Source organism: Oryctolagus cuniculus, chromosome 7, assembly GCF_051225735.1.
Source record: "Oryctolagus cuniculus isolate XC-2025 breed Fujian yellow rabbit chromosome 7, ASM5122573v1, whole genome shotgun sequence".
NCBI lineage: Eukaryota > Metazoa > Chordata > Mammalia > Lagomorpha > Leporidae > Oryctolagus > Oryctolagus cuniculus.
In genome coordinates this window covers 146,290,275-146,295,838 of record NC_142873.1, presented here as the reverse complement: position 1 = coordinate 146,295,838, position 5,564 = coordinate 146,290,275, and the positions used below count along the sequence as shown (strand labels likewise).

The window sequence follows — 5,564 nt, the reverse complement described above, 5'->3', positions numbered from 1 at the left end:
ACAGGTCTCCCTGCATTTGTACTGGGTATGACAGACCAGAAAGCAGTGCTGCCCCTGGGAGCCTTGGTCCTCAGTACGGCTGGACTTCAGGCTCACAGCCCCTCTGCTGGGTGGCCCTGTGCAGGATACAACCCGCACACGGGGAGCAGTGGCCTCCATGGTTGGAACTCCAGGGCCTGGAGAGTGGCACCGCGCCCGGGATGTCACACGCAGCATGGAACACTCTGCCGGCTGAGCAGCAGAGTCCTGGAGGAGCTGGGGAAATCTAGACCCCGCTCCGGTTGTAGAAACTCAGCCGCCCAGGTCTGCACGGAGCTGCGGCCGTGGTCTCTTCCACAGCATGGGGTTTGTTAGTCGTCAAGAACAAGGCCTCCTTTAAGGGACACCAAGTGACATTTAGAAGACAATGTGAGGGTTCAGAAACGCTTGGGGATCCAGGGTGAAAACAAGTACAACATGCTCAGATCCAGGACGATGGTTGGTGTAACTCAGAGATGTAACTCGTCAGATCGCTTGTACTCATACAGCAGGGGATATGAGTCGCACAGCTGATGCACATAACCAAGATTCGGAGTGGAGGTTCGGCCGACCCATCTCACTGCCGCCTGTGTGCCAGCCTGCTGCTGGCTCCCAGGATTCCCGGGAGGCTAGGCATGGACAAGATCTATGAAGGCCAAGTGGAGGCGACTGGAGGTGAACACCATGTGGAAAGCACCGATGGCCAACCTGGTGTCTTCACCTGCTGTTTGAATGCAGGCCTCGCAGAACTCCTGGCGATCAGGTTTTTGGAGCCCTGAATGGTGTCCAACCCTCACAGTACAAACAATGCCCTGGTTATGATTCTGAAAACAAGGAGTTGGATACAGCAGTGCACCATGGGTCAGAACGTGGCAGGCTGTATGCGTTATCTGATGAAGGAGGATGAAGATGCTTACAAAAAACAACTCAGTACATAAAGGACGACATTAACTCCAGACACAACGGAGATGTACAAACAAGCTCATGCTGCGAGCCAAGGGAATCCAGAGTGAGAAGAAGCCTAAGAGGCGTTACGGGGCCAGTGCTGAACTAGTGTTTCACTGGTGCCCGTATCAGTTTGAGCTCAGGCTGCTCTGCTTCGGAACCAGTTCCCTGCCAATGTGCCTGGGAGGCAGAGGTCTGCCACCCACTCGGGACACCAGAATGGGGTTCCTGGCTTCAGCCCTGGATGTAGCAGGCATTTAGGGACTGAACCGGCAGAAGGAAGATCTCTCTCCACACCACTCTGCTCTTCAAACACAAATGAAAACCTTTGAGAGATAGAGATGGGGGGGGGGGGTTACAGAGAAGAGTGGAACCGTCCCCAGACATCTCTCGCCCACAAGATTGGGTGCTCAGGAGGAAGCAGGCGTCCTCAGAGCTCAGGAATGGGCTGCTGAGCACTGAACCAGTTTTCTGTGAAGATTTCTCTGATAAAGACAATAAACTTATTCACCAAGCAACAAAAGAAAGAAAGAAAAACAGAAGAAATTCTACCTCCCCACATCTGAGGAGGGTCCCGAGGTCCTGAGTCTCCGTATCTTGGGAGGGTCCACTGTGACCCTGAAGCCCAGCCAATGTGCAGCCTGTAGAAAGCACTAGTGAGGCCGGTGCCGTGGCTCACTTGGCTAATCCTCCGCCTGCAGCGCCGGCACCCCGGGTTCTAGTCCCGGTTGCTCCTTTTCCAGGCCAGCTCTCTGCTGTGGCCCAGGAGTGCAGTGGAGGATGGACAAAGTGCTTGGGCCCTGCACTCGCATGGGAGACCAAGAGGAAGCACCTGGCTCCTGGCTTCAGATTGGCGCAGTGCATCGGCCATGGCAGCCATTTAGGAGGTGAACCAATGGAAAAAGGAAGACCTTTCTCTCTCTCTCTCTAATTCTGCCTGTCCAAAAAAAAAAAAAAAAAAAAGTGCTAGTGAACGTTTGCACCTGCAGAGGTCAGCTACCTCTTGGAGGAGGAATTGCTCTTTTTGTCTTTTTGTACTGATTGGACTTTTGACCTAAAGAAATAAGTCTGACCAATGAAATGGTTGATTCGGGGCCTGCAAACCCTGGGTCTCAGGCAGAGGCAGGCTGGTCCTTAGGACAGAGGCTGGTGGGCCAGACCAAGGGAGAGCTGCAGTGCACAAGCCCAGCCTCTAGGGGGCAGCAGCCACCCAAGTCCGCTGATGTGTCTGGATGAGACTGGGCGCCCACGGTTGCCAGATCTTCTTTTTCAAGATAAGCCTGAAATTAGATTTTCATGTGGAATTGTCAAATAATTCAACGATTCAAGACACAGCATGGGACAATCACAACATGCCTTCGGATTGCTGCTGGCTGCAGGCCACCAGCTTGTGCCTTCAGATTTAGGATGCAATCAAGGATTGGGCACCTCGGAGGCCAATCTGCAAAGCTAGGGCAGAGCCATTCTTCACTTCTAAAAAATCATACTGATTCCCCATGGGGTCCACAGAGGACCAGGACAAAGCAAATGCTCCTGCGGGCTTCCGAGTCACTTGCCCACTCATAATTAATTCAATGCCTACTCATTATGAGCCAGGCGGATCCTGACCCAGTGGCAAACATGACAGTTCACCTCTCAGGGACCCACAGGGACTCCCGATCCCAACACATAACCGCATAACAGACTGTTTGTGATACATGAGGAACTGTGGTATGGCACGGGGGGTTAAAACTGGGGCTTGCAGGGCTGGTGTTGTGGCGCAGCAGGTTAAGCTGCTGCTTGCGGCACCAGCATCTCCTATCAAAGCACCAACCAGGTCAACTCCCAGCTGCTCCACGTCCAATCCAGCTCCCTGCTAATGTGCCTGGGAGAGCTGCAGAAGACGGCACAAGTGCTTAGGCCCTGCCCTGATGGAATTCCAGGCTTCTGGCTTCAGCCATTTGGAAAGTGAACCAGTGGGTGGAAGATCTCTCTCCCTCCCTATCTCCTTCTAACTCTTTTAAACAAATAAATATTAAAAAGAAATTCTTAGCTGCTACTATTAAGCACTAAGAACTGTGACAACACCAAAGAGGGGAAACCAGGGTTAGCACAGGGAGCCCCCCCAATGCCACCCCTACCCCCACCCCAGGAAATACCAGGGATTTTGCAGTGAAGGGAGCAGGAGCCCCGCGGATTGAAGCCCAGGCAGAGGCTCAGTCCTTCTCTCTCCCGTCATTTGGCTGGCTGGCAGCCGTGGAACATCTGGCTCATTCCCCACTTCTTCCTCCCTGGGATCCAGTTTCAGCAGCCCACTTGTCCCGGTAGGATTTGGTGCCCAAGGCCAGGGAAAGGACTGTCCTGGGTCACACTGGGGGAAGCCGGGCCTTTCCGGTCAGGGGCCAGAGCCCCTCCACCGAGGCTGCTGCATGCTGGAGCTTGTCAAGCCCTACATTTTTACAATGTAGGTGCACATACAAAGCAAGCAGAGACCCTCCCTGTGCCCCTGCAGTGCAGAACACCAGCTCCCACTGGCACGGCGCCCAGCCACAGGGTCTGGACTGGCTGCTTCAGCTGAGCAGAGGAGGCGGCAGGTGTCAAGAGACTCCACTAACTCTCTGCAGAAGCTCGGGGAACCCTCCACTCCTCCCTCCCTCCCAAACAAGAAGTCTGGAGTAGAAGCTACTTAACTGACTCAGCCTAGCACCTCATTCCATCCAGGAGAGAACTGGAGCCCAGGACTAAGGACCTTCCGAAGCTCAGAGGTGCAGCAGCAAAGCTGGCGTTTCTATCTCACGGCTGGGATGTGCGCCCTCCTTTCCCGGCAACACTGCTATCTCGAGCTGGGGGCTCGGGTGAGCCTTCGGATAGAAGTCAGGGCAGTGCGGCTGGCTGGAACCAGCTAGGAAATCCTCCTTCAGGCCCATCTCAACTCCTCGGCCTTCCTCTGAGGTCTGCTCTCCTCTCCACAGGCCCTGGGTGAACACAAGCTTACTGCCATCTGCAGGACACCTGGTGTCATTACTCCAAATGTCTACCTTCAGGTCTTAGGATCCCACCCACTCAGAGCTGTTTCCAAGATCCTGTAAGCCCCACCTCACCCCCTGCAAACCTTTAACACCTACTGCGCGGCAGAGACAGGACCTACAGCCAAAGCCGAGCCCTGCACACAAGGCTCCGCTCTCCCTCGTCATTCACGTACTGCTCAGAACTGTGTGTATATTAAACCACCTTCGACCTTGCTCCAGTGGCTCTATGTGCCAGTTCACTCTTCATACTGTTTTTTAGAACTCCTATGATCATCTTAGTCTAAACTTAAGTCAATTCAAGACACATTGAAACTGCATCAGCTCCAACCCAGAGTACAAACCAGATCACTCCTTAGCTGCTGGTCGAAAATGATAGTCAGTAGTTAAGTGCTAATATACCCTAAACACTCCTAAGCGTGCTCTCTCCACACACACTCATTCACTCCTAACACAAGGTACACTGAAGTAGGCTATTATTTTGCTCATAAATAAGTTTAGTAAAACCCAAGGTAAGATAAAGTCAGACTTGGGGCTGGCATTGTGGTACAGTGGGTTAAGCCTCTGCCTGTGTTGCCTGCATCCCATATGAGTGCTGGTGTAACTCCTGGCCGCTCTGCTTCTGATCTAACTACCTGCTAATGCACCTGGGACAACAACAGCAGATGACCCTAGTACTTGGGGCCCTGCTACACACATGGGAGGCCTGGATGAAGTTCTAGGCTCGTGGCTTTGGCCTGGCTCAGCTCTGGCCATTGAGGTAATCTGGGAAAGGAAGCAGTGAATGGAAGATCATCTCTTTCTCTCTGTAACTCTTCTTTTCAAATAAATAAATCCTTTAAAAACACACACTATTAAGAGAGAGCGAGACAAAGCCAGAATGGCAGAAGCACGTGCACCAGCAGCACGTGGGCCCCACTACCAGCAGTCATCCCACACCACTCTCCTGCAAGTGCTCGGCTTCCAGCAGCCTTAGATGTCTGAGAAGCAAATGATCCTGTGCAATTAGGCCGCTTCCCAAGTGGCCTAGGAAAGTCGCCAAAGGCTTTCCCTGAACGGAGGCAATGCTCTGACATGGTGGGTATCACAGCTTCTAGATACAAGCTGAAGCCATCTGCCAACCCTGGCCACCCAAGTCCAATGCTACTCTGGGAAATAAAGTCCCTTTCTATCATTTCACAGAAGTGGGGACACGGCAAAGCATTAGGGGGCACCCCTCCCCCAGCTGCAACAAAGCAAACCAACCAGCTAGTGTCCTAGGAGCTTAAGGTTCCCTCAAGACTGTTCTCCAGAAACACCATTTGTGCCTTTAATCTGCCTCTTTAACAGGGACAGAGGAACAAAAAAATGCTTGTTTGCAAATAAACATCTGAAAGAATATAGTAACAGCTGATCTGGGCCGAGGCACCCACACAAAGTGATGATTGTGGGAGCAGACAATGCCAGCGACTCTGGAGCAGGAAACTCGAGGGCAGGGAACTCGCAGGGATGTGCACACTGGGACTTCACTGGCCCAGAGGCCTCATCTGGAACAAATATGAACTCGGAGGGTCTCTACGGCTTGGTCGTTTATCACCCGAATAAAAACAAGTCCCG

General features: G+C 52.8%; 1 pseudogene; it reads left to right on the top strand.

Annotated features, from left to right (window-relative positions):
- Positions 1 to 340: 340 nt before the first annotated feature.
- On the top strand, positions 341 to 1,534 carry LOC149125789 (large ribosomal subunit protein uL18 pseudogene; annotated as a pseudogene).
- Positions 1,535 to 5,564: the final 4,030 nt, after the last annotated feature.